The 13516-nt window shown below is 40.0% G+C and overlaps 1 protein-coding gene across 1 annotated transcript in view; it reads right to left on the minus strand.

Annotated features, from left to right (window-relative positions):
* The window catches only part of pea15 (proliferation and apoptosis adaptor protein 15), a 30625-nt gene extending 18315 nt beyond the window's left edge, over nucleotides 1-12310 (minus strand). The window contains exon 1 of the mRNA XM_026330212.1: nucleotides 11944-12310. The gene's annotated coding sequence lies outside the window, so the exon portion shown is untranslated. The remainder of the gene's footprint in view (nucleotides 1-11943) is intronic.
* Nucleotides 12311-13516: the final 1206 nt, after the last annotated feature.

Genomic DNA, 13516 nt, shown 5'->3' on the forward strand with positions numbered 1-13516 from the left:
TGGAGCAGTGATTATTTTGACACTTTTGTCAGTTATGTGGCAGGTAAATATCAGCTGTTTGGCTTTGAGGGTGTTGTGTCCTCAATCCTCAAGAAGCAGTAACATTAATTTGTATCTGCTGAGAAACAGTTGCTATTTATTATTTAAAGTGCTAACAAAGTGAATGGGGAAGGTCCAGCTTGGGCCATGATGTGGATTTTCTAGCCTGAAAACAACACTGATACCCCACACACACACACACACACACACACAGCATGCTTCCACTCTTCATTTTGTCTCTCTCTCAGCAATATGCAAACGAAGGCAATGAAACAAGAACAAGAGGCCAAGTGATACACACACTGGGTCAAAATCACTTATGCAGACATGCAAAGTAATACTGATAAAAGGCCCACTCTGACTTTGATCGTGCAGGGTTTGTATTGCCACTCACTGTGCACACAGCACCTTTGCATAAATAACTTGAAGCGGATGACTGAACAAAAAAAAAAAAAAAAAAAAAAAAAAGAGAAGAAAATACAAAGACAAAAAAAAATCATTTCCTGTTTGGCTCCTGCCTGATCCCAGATGGAGAAATGGCTAGATGGAAAAATGCTGCTGGAGTATTTGGACCAGACTGGAAAGACAGAGAGGGGAGAAAGAAAATTCTTGCTCACGTGTTTTTGCATAACATGTCAGTGATCTGATGCATTGCTGAAAGTTTTTTTTTTTTCCCTGCTGTTGGAAACACAGATTCACACCTCTGTACTACTGCCCTTCACATCTACTCTGCAAAGTGCCACGCTGTTTATGCGCATTTCTATGATGTCAAGTCTGTATTTGACAGACACCTGTACAAACCTACATTCGCACCTTTTTGAAGCTGTTAGCGATGTGTTAACATTGTGCCTTCGACAATATGTTTCTCTCCCTTATTGCAGGCCTGTGCTGTTTTGAGTGTGAAGCATATGCCTTGTTACTGCCTTTACAACACCTGCTATTTTGGAGAGGAAAAGTAGCTGCACAAAGCAGGTAGCTCCGAACACATGCATGTTTACTATACCATAAGGAGTTTATATTAGCGTCTACTGTTTAAACTTAAAGTGATACTACACTCAAAATCTAGTGTTTAAGAATCAATTAATTTACCACCTGCACACCTGAAATATAGCTGCAAAACACAACTATTGCACCAATATATGGCCACATATAATGTTTCTATGTGGTAACTTCGTCACTTCAGAGGTTTAATTTACTGTAGTGACGGCTTGAGAACTTGGAGTTGGAGCCTATTTTTTGACACAACATATTTTCTTAACTTGTCGTGTAATCTGAAAATAATCAGTTAATAGTTACAATTTAGCAATTTTACAAATTCAGTTTCAGCATTTTAAATCCAAAGATATTTAGTTTTCTACCATAGAATCCACAAAGCAGTAAATCATCAACATTAGTTAGTTTACTGGTCAACATTTGCTGGATTTACATGGATTTACTGGTGATTTAACCTTAACCACAACCATTACTTGCCAACACTTAACCCTCACCTTAAGCCAAGCTGTCGCCCCAAGGCCCCACAGTGTAAGTAACATTTTGCTGCTTTAGGTGTTTTAGCAAAACTGCATAATTACACAAAAGAAAAAAAAAAAAAGAAGCAGACAGACACCGAGCTACACAGCAGGACTTGGTGCAGATGCCGACATTCTTCACGGTGATAATGGGGCTGTATCCCACTGTAATGCACAGCTCACTGCGGCTGGCTCTGCACCAGATGGAGAGGCAGCAAGGAAAAGGGAACAGGATGCCATAACCTCGCCTCACACAGTGGACAAGCGCCACAGCTGCACACACACACACACACACACACACACACACATACAAAAAACACCCAGGCCTGCATCAACCCACTTGAATGCTTGCAGACATACATGACATATCTGCTGGTAGAGATATATATTAGAAACACAGAAACTGCCATGGGCACGCTCAGAAACACCCTAAATAACATGTACCTACAGATACAGTAGTATAAAAACAAAATCTAATGGAAGTACACACTCATATCACACATACACACACCCTTAGAAATAAAAAACACTTCATAAAGAGTGTTAGCTGTAATCACGCAGATCCACTGTTTGATAAGAGCAGAGAGTAAAGGTGGCAGCGCTGTTGAAGATGGCCTTTTGTCATGTTTTCAATCTGTAAAAATGACAGTCAGAAAAGCTGTGATGTGAGAGAGGACTTGTTGCTGGAAAGTAATGTTATTCTGCCTATTTCTAACCTATTTAGATGAGAAAGCCAAAAAGCCGCCTTTCTTACTCTTCTGTACCAGAGATGGTTTACTCCTTCAGGGCTTATACGTGTGTTCGTCTTGTGCCGGCAGGATGTGGGTGAGTGAGTGCTATGAATAAAACCGGCTTCATTTTAGAACAATGGCAATTTTGCATTGCATCATAAAACAACCAGGTTTTAACCCATTTAACTCAAAGATGAATTCACCAACCAAAAACAGCTAGCTTTTTTCAGCAGTAAAAAATGAAATAATGAATTACTTTCCATAGAATTTTTTCCTAAAGGGTACCGTCAAACTGTAAATTAGTACCTTAAATGTAACGCATTTGTGTTTCTTTCTTGTTTTTGTATTTTGCTGATAGGTTTTAGTGTTTTCTCACACAGACACCTGGCACAAAACACTAAAAGGCACTGACTCACAAGCGCACATCTGAGACCTTGAGTTAAATGATAAGAATTCTTTGCATCTTTTCTTTCCTCTGTGTTTCTGCAGGACTCCAGAGTTACTTTCTTTTATCTGCTGCACCAGCCTTTTTATCTGACAGGATATTACCATGCTGCAGAGCCAACATACCATAAGAGTAAGTGTTTTAACCAACATGGGCTTCTGGGTTTCAATATTTCAATACTATTATAGCGAGAAAAAATATTTTTGTGCTTCACCTCCTGTAGCTTAACATTATTTTTCTTTGAAAGCTTTATGTTTTTTTAACATAATTTTACCTAAAACATCTCAGTATTTTAAAACTTGGTGTTCTGATGTTGGTACGAAATTCTTTTCCTCTATAAATCTCTAAAGTAGAAAACGATCAGCATAAAAAGGTTATTTTGTCAATGAATGTCTTGCCTAAAACTACAGTTTAAACTGATAAGTTGAGGAATTTAGGCTTATTTGTCAGCATTTTCAAAAAGATTAAAGGACATGGGTGGAGAGGACATCTACACCCTGATTCAGGAGCTGCCATGAGAAACACAAGATCTGCCGCTGCTCTGAAAACACAGGGAGGAGATGAAAAAAAAGGGCAGGAAGTGGGAAAGGCGGACATAGAGAGGAAAAAGAGGACATGATGGAAAAGAAGGTGAACTGGAGGATGAAGGAGAGCAGGAAAGAGAAGTGGAGCGTAGTCCAAGTCATTGTCTGTTATAGTGATTACCTGGGCCAAAGAAGGAGAAGAGACAGGACGCACTCACAGGCACACACAAAGTGGAGAGGCAATCTTTAATGGAAGCTTCCCCTTCACTTTCACTAACGGGGACATGGAGTCAAATGTTCAGGGACTGTAGGGAGTGACTGTCTATTTCGGAGCTATTGACCCTTCTCTGGCACACACACAAATGGGCCCTGAGCAGTCCATTAGAGATTAGACAAGTTGTTCAGCCTGTGTTTGACGACTCCAGGCATGACTCAAAATTTCAGAATACTCTGCTTCCTCGCTTGCATCCTCTCCACCTCCCCGCCTCTCTCTCTCTCTCTCTCTCTTCTACTCCTCCTCTATTACTCTCTCCATCTCTCTTTCTATTGCTCAGACCTCTCTATTATTCCATTAGTGGATTAAGCACGTTGGTACCAGGGAGGAAAGTGGGTGCAATTTAGAGAAAATGAAACTCAGTCCATCACCCTGCTTCTGGGCAATGTGAGACATCAAACTGACATTCTTTACCTGCCTGTCTTCACATTACAGCTCTATTATGGATTTCTACAATAACACAGCAGTCGATGAATTCGCTGCAGGACTCCATGTGCAGCCCTGCGCATTATTGAGGTAATAAATCACAGTTAAGTGTTCGTTCCTGTCGGTAAAGCAGCACAATGGGGATATTTATGGCCGTTTTGCACTTACAACCTGTTGATTGACGAGAATGCATCACTAAAAATTGCACATAATTGTTGAGCAAGAAAGACAGAGACACTATCTGTGCTGGAAATGCTCAGTCTTAGTTCAGCTCTCTAGCAATGAACCCAAAGCGCCGATGATTGCTGATAGGATTGAGGTTATTAAGTCAAAAGCCAGAGTTTTGAATAATTTCTAATTTGGACCTGAGGGTGACGTTGCCTGTGGCTATCGTGGTTATCTATCCAGCACTTGTTGTGAGCAGTCACCCAAAACCACAAAGAAGAAAAATTGATAAATCCATTATTTGTTGAGATCAGTCTGAGAGTTCAGTCTGAATCAGACTCTAATGTCTGATAACTGCTTATCTCAAAGCAATTTCACTATGGCTAAAAACCACACACATTAATTGAAAACACTTTGAAAAAGCCAATTATTTCTTTGATTACTGTGAAATATAAAAAAACAAAAAAAAAAACTATCTGAAATTCATGAGAAAAACTCATGTTTTATGAAGAGCCATTTAAATACAACTGCAGTAAAGAACAACCTCGAGGATATTGTATCATAAGATGCAGTATATCATCATGAGGGATTACTAATTAGCTCCTTGGTTGCCAAAGCTCTGGTCATAGTAACTAGTGGTCTTTTACAGTAATTATCAATATTGCTGTAAATTATTTACAATAACTTCGTGTGTAAAACAGCCTTTAGAGATCCATTTGCTTTATTACGCATCGTTGTTGTGAGACTAAAAGGCTGTGTGATGTGTTCTTATTGGCAGGGATAAGGTTTCCCTCTCATTTTCTCATTCTGGGCATGCTTTTGTTCTTGCTTTTGTAGTAATGTCATAAACAATGACTTTTCTACTCAGTGTGTACAAAATCAGCACCACTTGCCATGCTGAGATGACTAAGTGGGTTATAATGGAGTGCACATATAGTAGAGTATGAGTCAGTTACATTGTCCAATGTTGAAGGTTAGCGATTAGGTTGCTACAGTTATGAACTGTTCTGTGCTGCATCATGTTTTCAAAGTGTTCACAGACATTTAGCACAGCCTACAATTCAGTGTACAATTAGCGTTCATTATTTTTAATGTACACAAAGAAATTGTCCAAACTTTGGATGTGTTTTTGACATTCCTAAACTGTTGCATAGCTACAGCTGCAAAGTACGAAACAGATGTAAGACAAGACTGAAATTAAACTACAAGGGCAGATCTGGCTTGTGGGTTTGCTTGTTGTCCACCTTGGGATTAGTTTCTCCAAAACTCTGTGAAAAGGTATTACATAAAAGCTCCTAGTCGGGCCTTTGTGTGCTGGTACAATGCATTAGTGCAAGCAGCAATACCTCGAGCTTTAGGTGGGTACACAGGTCCCCGGAGGGTTACATAAACAACATAACAAGAACAAGTTTGACGCCTGGCTCGCATTTTATCAATCTGAGTGAAAGCGGAGCGATGTGTGTATGTGTGTGTGTGTGTGTTTTATACTGCATTCTTCATTTCTGTGGCAAAGAGGTTCACCTCATTCTGGAGGCTTTTTCAACCACACATACAGTACATGAACATACAAACACACACACACACCAAAAACAAAACAAAAAAATATGTATACTAGAGAAAGGGGTGGAGGTCATGAAATTAGGACAGGGAAGGACACTTGGGCTGGGCTTTAAATGATGTGTTTGGGAAACAAACCTCCTTTTTGAGACATGAATGGATACTCATAGTTGAGACAAACGTGTGGAGGGAAAACAAATCAGGAAAAGCAAAAAAACATGGATTTCACCTGGTTTTTAGTCTTCAGGAACAGTGAATCAGCTAAAAATCTCCCATAAAATGTTTTCAAATGGTCTGTCATGAAGTACATGAGACGTTTGGTCTTCATCTCTGACTCGGGATAGAAAAAAAAAAAAAAAACAACAACAGCCGCGGCTCTGAATCACCTCAGCAACAAGTGTCTCATCAAGGCACACATGGCTCATCACAGCAACTGTTATAGACCCGTACTTTCCACCCACGCCACAAACTTCTTCATCATACACACACTCTCTCTCTCTCTGTCACACACACACACACACATACACAGATCCCTCTTCATCCAAAGAGCAGATGAAGAAGTGCAAACACCCCAGACCCCCTGACGGGCTCTGCCAGATTCTCTGCTGAGTCTTCATCTGTTGCATGACAAAAAAGTTAGCCGTGTCACATGCATGGATACCCACACACGCACCCAGATTTTTTTCCATTACTCTTTCAGTGATAGTTTAGATTATAGTTTAAGGTCTTGTTACTGTAACATCTTTAACAGCAGTTAATAAAATGAGTTTATTTGTCCTTTGAAAAGTTGAATTTTACTTCTTGCATTGTAATGTTGTTGAGACCAAGGACAGTGCTGAATTTTTATCCCTTAAATAGTTTGACATTTGGGGAAATGTCTTCAATCACTTTCTTGCTGAGACTTTGATAGGAAGATTGGTATCACATTTGTATTTACGGTAAATATGACAATACACTGTCATTGCACCATTGCACTGATTTCACTATTTCACTATATATATATATATATATATATTTTTTTTGTACAGTTTGCATAAATCAACATAAATCAACAACAGCTGGATGTATAGTCTTCAGTGGGAAACAGTCAACACTTTTACGGCAACTCTAACAGAATATCCTGTAAAATGTGAAAGACATGCACAAATAAACTGGAGAACTGTATTAATCCCCCCCCCACCCCCCCGCCAGTTGAATCAACCCTTATCAAATCCAATCAGACCCACTGAGGCGTTTCATTTGGAGTCGGGCGGCAGAGTAGATTATAAACAGGGACGAAGAGGAATGGCCTGAATCAGTGTGTGTGTGCATGCAAAACCCCGCGTAAAAGCTTATCCTAGTGTGTGTGTGTGTGCGTAGCCACGTGTTTGGGTATGTGTGCGCTTCAGCTCATCTGCACTGTTGCGGCTCTGTCCGTCTGTGTAGGCTTAGGTGTACCACATGCATGCGTGTAATTCATTTCATCCATTTTTCTGGCCACTATGAAACCCTGCCAGTGAGACAGATTGGGATTACACAACACTTCCATAAATCAAACAATCGATCAATCCAGCTTTGCACGTAAACCACTCTAAAGTCACACACACCCTTATGACGCTGATGATAGATCCTCAACAAACACATGACACTGTAGTGTGCTGTATCTGCACAGATGCTACTGCAACACAGAACAGTGTAGATGATACAGATAAACAGCATCAAAAGTGGAAGCGAGCATTAAAAAGTAGCTATTTGTGTAGGTGTCACTTGAAGCAGAACAAACTGCCGACCACACAGCCAAGCAGTTGCTGGAGGGATGAAATTTGTGGTGTTTTTTATTTTTTTTTTATTTTTTATTTTTAAATGTGTATATGTGTGTGTTTGTGTGTGTGTATCCACGTGGCAGCAGCCTGAGACGGAAAGACTTAACCTTTGTGTGTATGGGCAATTTAAAATAAATCATTGCACATGCTTTGGCCTTACAATACTGTATCAATGTAAATCTCACATTCAGGTTAAAAGCCTTGATAAACCCCTTTCCTCTTCCAGTTAACATGGTCTTTGTATGCCAAATTTCAAAATAAACATCATCATTTCCATCCTGCATGGAGATGGTACATATTCAAATACTGTGGACTTAGATAACACAACCGGACTATACTTAATTAATATAATAATCTAAAAGTGACCTTGAGTATGACAAATCTGGGCAGGGGAATGAAAACCTATTATAACCACTAATGTAATCAGAAATGTGGACTTCCTCTTTCAGGCATTATTTCCTTTTTGCATATGAGCAGTGCTCTGGGCAGTATAACAATAAAGATTGTTTGTTATAGACATTTTTAACATCAGTGGGCAGTTAACTGCACTATCACTTCCTTTGACCCTCATCACTAAGACAAAGACATTAGGCTGAGTTTCCTATGCTGTTCCATCTGATATACTGTTCACTCGACTTTGGCATTTTTAGTTTGTACAGTGCTTGTTCTTGCCTATAGAGTTTTATCTGTTGTAATAACTTCAACTTAACATTTAGGATTTTTCAGTACATTCTACCCAAGTCTACTGCCCAGCACACCACCCACACTTTAAGAGTTAAAGTTATTTTGGAAGGTCATTTCAAAACTTTGAGACCTGTGGGGGTCTCCGACTGACATTTAGGTGCAGACTTTCTACATCCAGTTAAGGTCAATGGGAATCAAATCCTTTGTGACAATTAGTGAATTATGTATTTAGCCTTATATTTGTGTGGGTGTTGGCAGGTTTAAAGCTTCATGTACTACACTAACAGGCTGTATATCTGTAGCCTGAAGACAATTTCATGATTTATTTAGTGCACATTCTTTGTATTTTTTCTTACATGTTTTCTATCAGATCACACATTCCTTTGCTTGCTGCATGTCTAGAACGTGCAATTTTTTTTAAAGGAAACTTTTTCCTGTCACGTTAGAAAGTTACCTCAGCTCCATCAGTTTCATCTGTAAAAAACATAGGCAGCAGTGGAGAACTGTATTTGTGAGGAGCCAGGGATGTAAATGTGGTCTAATGACACCGAGCCTAACTCCGAGCTTCCTCAGAGCCCAGTACACACATGGTTAAGACAAACAAAGCACCACAGGGAGTGAGATAGGAAACAAAAGGCAGGGATAGTCTAATAGTGACGTATGAGTTCTGTCTGTGTACCAGGAGGCATGTCAGAGCAGTCATTTCAGAGTGACGGACAGACTGTTGTGTTGTATTAAATCCCAAATATTAACATGAATTGCAGAAACATGATGCGGCTAAGCCTTGGTTTCTAGGTATAGATCTGACACAACCCACCTGCAATTCTGGTCCTGGTCTTTTATTGCCTCCCCTTCCAAGTTTTGCCTTCTGGTTTTGATCACCTGCTGGATTCTGTTATGCTGCCTATCTGGGATTTCTTAGGACTTTGTTTGGACTCTAGCATCATGAGTGCATCTTGTTCCCTGCACTAGTAGTATCTCTCTTGTCTCCAGCTCGCTCTTACCATTGTTACTGTGCACTGGCCTCTGCATTGTAGCCTGGTCATTGTGTTCTTTTGTCACCTAAGTTCCTGTGTTTCCACTGTGCAGGTTCTCTTGTGCATTTGGGTTGACACTTGACTATGGTTCCAAAAGCCCTGACAAGATCTGAAAACTGCGGTGCTTGAACCATGTTTCAGTCTTGCTTCATTATGGAAAAAAACCCCTTCAAATTCATGAATCATCTTCAAACTTGAAGTTATATTTTTCGCCACATTGTCCAGCCCTATTTTTTTCTACCCGATCATTCCACATAAAACCAAAAGGGAGGAGGGAGGAGAAACATTACATCTACTTTTGTCGAACTGCACTAGATGAGGTTTCGATTCCTCATTTCTTCTGGTTGCGGACGTTACTATAGTAGTACATAGCTAGTACAGTTAGTTTCCTCTGGTCATGTTCTAGTGTAGTTCTATTCTCTTCTATTATCTGTTTTCTGGTGTGGGTGACAACAAACAGCTTGCTCACAAGGAAGCAATGAAAGTTGGCTCTAAAGTCCATGCAAACAAAAAAACAAAAAAAACAAAAAACTGATGTGTTTTTCTTGTGATTGTTTCAAGTTCCACCAGTTTTAACACTGATCTTCCCGAAAAACAGTGTTTGACTCAGCGCCTGCAAACACTTGACCACAAATATTCCCCTGGCGGTGGCTGTGTGGGGACAACCGACACCACCGACACACACACAAGCACACAGAGGAAGTGAACCCGAGAGAGGAAGCACATTTCTGCTGTGCTGCCCAGTTTTTTTTTTCTCCGTCTCTGAGAAGACAGATCGATATGTATCAGAGAGGAGACCAGCTCCCAAAAAGCTGAGTCAAGGCTCACACATATGCACATTTATGCTTCTATACTTGAGAGGACCTCAGCTCCTAACATGCATGCCTTTGGCCTTAATTTTAATCCAAAACTTATTTTGTCCTTAAAACCACATCCCTGACTCCTCCTCCTGAGGGAATCAAAATGTCCCCACAAAGCTGCAAACACTCCCTGTGCATTACAGGGATGTTTTATTGTTGCACTCTAAATTTAACTAGATTTGAATACACTTTATAAAAAAGTCATGAAAAAACTTTTACCTTATTATTAAAATAATGTTGACTCTTAACATTATTTAAAAGCTTTAAAAAAAAAAAAAAAAAGTCGCACTGTCCAGGCAAATTATGACAGGAATGCGTCACAGGAAATGCACTGACAGCTGTCACACTGTACAAGTGTCACATACTCTCAAGTGTTTGCACATCTTATGAGGATATATGTATCAATTACATCAAGGGATGGCATGTAAATTGTATTAATTAGACCTGTAAGTCAATCAGCAGAAAATTGATCAGTGGCTACTGTGATTACTGACAAATATTCCTAAGTTACTGCAGCCTCTCAATTATAAGATTAAGTTTTTCTTTGTATTGTTTTACAGTGTTGATCAGACTCAACAAGCAACTTCGTTGTGTAATTTTAAGCTGTGGGATTTTGTGATGGGCATCTTTCCATTTACTTATGGACCAGACAAGAAAATAAACCAGCGGATTCAGCATTAATGAAATTTGTCTAGTTAAGACTTTACTTAAAATAAGCAAAGCAGACGAGACAAAAATTCAACACTGCAAAATGCACTAAGACATCAACATTTTACGTTTTTACCAAGCTTTGATCTGCCTCGTCGCACTAAATCTAAAGAACATTTTAATGTTCTGTAGTTTTCTAAAACGATTCTATAATAAATTATCAAGACACAGAAAAATACAGGGATGTTAAGGCAACATAAGGGAGAGGAGTTCTAGTTCACCCCCACCCTTCTCTGCACATACACACACAAAAAGCTGTTGGCCGGCCAGACACATCCATTCATAAAAAGACCCATACCCCCACACACATACACACACACACATACACACATACACACACACACACACACACACACACACACACACACACACACACACACACACACAGTGGTCAGAGGTGGTCACAGGTGGTTTGATGTGACCTGTTTTCCTCTGAATTGTGTGAGTTCAGAGACAGAACATTCTGGATAATCTAGTCCAAAAGAACCACAGTGATCTTTACAAATATTGATATGACTCACTAAACGCAGAACCCCCCACCCCCCCTTTTAAAATAGAGTATCTCATTTGAATGAGTGGATTGTCATATATTAATATCAGTAAATAGAGCCTCGGTTAGGGTTGTTATGGGACTGGGTGGTGATGAAGAGGTCATTGGATACATGAGTGCTCACAGCAACACTAAACCCAATCCAATTAGTTTAATGAATGGTGTGGTAAATGCCCTCTAGAGAATGGGAAATCCACCAACTTGCCACTTAACATAAGTTAAAGGCTGACAAATCGCTTATTGATTCCACGAAGATAATTTTTTGCAGTACCCCAAAATGTCTGCATGTCTGCTATGGTGACTTTAGTTATATGACATGTGTGAAGCATTTGTGGGCTTCATAAAGCAACAAGGGGAACATTTCTTTAACTTTTCCCATGTGTGTTGCCTAAAACAAAGCAGAAAGCTGCATTTTACAGGCAGGCTGTGAAGGAGGCGAGTCCTAATGTAGCGGTATGCGAGGAGAGAAATGATCCATGTCGATGAATGGAGGAGGCTGACTGACTCCCAGCAATTAATGAACTGCACCCCGGGGGATTTCTGTCTTAAAGAAACATCCCCAGCAAAGGAAGCGGTTGACATGTGTAAAATAGAGAAGGTGTTAAAAATAAAAATAAAAATAGATGTACTCACCCCGGGCGCAGCAAAATGAGTCAGCTACAGACAGGAGGAGAGATGCGGGAAGATAAGCTCCTCTGGAGGAAAACAGCTCTGTGGGAATTTAATTTCGGCCTTAGAGAGGACAGACGCGCTGCAGGGGGAAAAAGTCCAGTAAGCCAAGCCTCGGGGATCGGAGGACTTTTGCAGTTTCAAGTCGTTTTTTTTTTTTTTTTTTTTTTTTATTAGCGTGAGAAATGAGGCCGTGAAGGGGGCACAGGTGAGATGAGCGGTCAGTTCGTGTTTGGAAATAATAACACAGAAATGCCAGGTGTGGGAAGTGTGAGTCCTCTGTGCTGCTGCTGTTCCGTCTGCTGCCTCGCTGTCCGCTGCTCTATAACCGGCTGCTGAAACGTGGAAACGCCTTTCCTCTCTCTCTCTCTCTCTCTCTCTCTCTCTCTCTCTCTCTCTCTCTCTCCCGGCCACGGTGAAACACGCTGTCTGATTCGTCCAGAGATCGTCTATTTTCAGCGATGGCTCACTCTCTCAATGACTGACTCAATGAATGAATGAATAAAGGGATGAATGAAGTTTTGGCCAAATTTAAATAAGAAACATCATTTGAAAATGGTATCAGCTGTCACACAAAAGGTCTGCATGAATACATTAGTGCTTTTTTTTTTTTTTTTTTTTTTAAAGAGATCTGATCTGAAAGGGACCTAAGGAGGATAAGCAACCACAGTCGAGAAGAGCAACAATGCATGTGATCTTCCCGAGGCTGGTTCACCAGCTGGGCACAGTGATCCACTATCTGAGGGCCACAAAACCAGACGGCTGCAAAAAGCCAAAGGTTTACTCTATTATTATTTTACAGTAGTTGTGCCGTCAGTTTTTAATGATAGTATTTATTCACATAACTAGAAAACTACCCCAAATGAAGTATTATTCCAGCACAGGAGAGCTGATAGTCAGTCTGCTCAGACCCAATGGGGTGTCGGTAACTCCTCCAATACAAGACCTTATTCCAATATACTGTAGAAAATACGGGCCTGCCTCCAGAGTCTGGGTCTGTTTAAGGGTCCATTGTGTTCCCAGTACTCAAGTCAAATAACTGACAAAACAGAACTGACTAAATGTCCATGTCTGTATAGGACTGAACAATTTGTGACTCAAGTGATAGTATATTAGGTCTGCACATTTGTCACATTTTTTTAAAGGATAGTTTTTTTTTTGTTTGTTTTTTTAATGTACAAATTTCTGCAATTGCCAAAAGGGGAACAGGAAAGAGATGTACAAGACTGAAGATGATTATCACCAAAAATAAGAACATTTCAGACAGTTACACCACATGCAGATTATTTTAGCCAAAGACAATAATACACTATATTATTTACGTGCACAAAAGAGATAAAAACAAAAACCAAAAAAAGAGGACTAACTAGTGACACCGACACCAACGATCAATAGATTTTAACTTCGAAATGCATTTTATTCTTTACGCATTTCTTTCATTAATGTCCGCTTTTATACGCTGTAGTCAGGCCTAAACATATTGGCACCTATTCTTGTGCGCACTGGAAGGAAGATAAACATCCTGAACAGGCTTCCG

Source organism: Mastacembelus armatus, chromosome 18 (assembly GCF_900324485.2).
Source record: "Mastacembelus armatus chromosome 18, fMasArm1.2, whole genome shotgun sequence".
NCBI classification, from domain to species: Eukaryota; Metazoa; Chordata; class Actinopteri; order Synbranchiformes; family Mastacembelidae; genus Mastacembelus; species Mastacembelus armatus.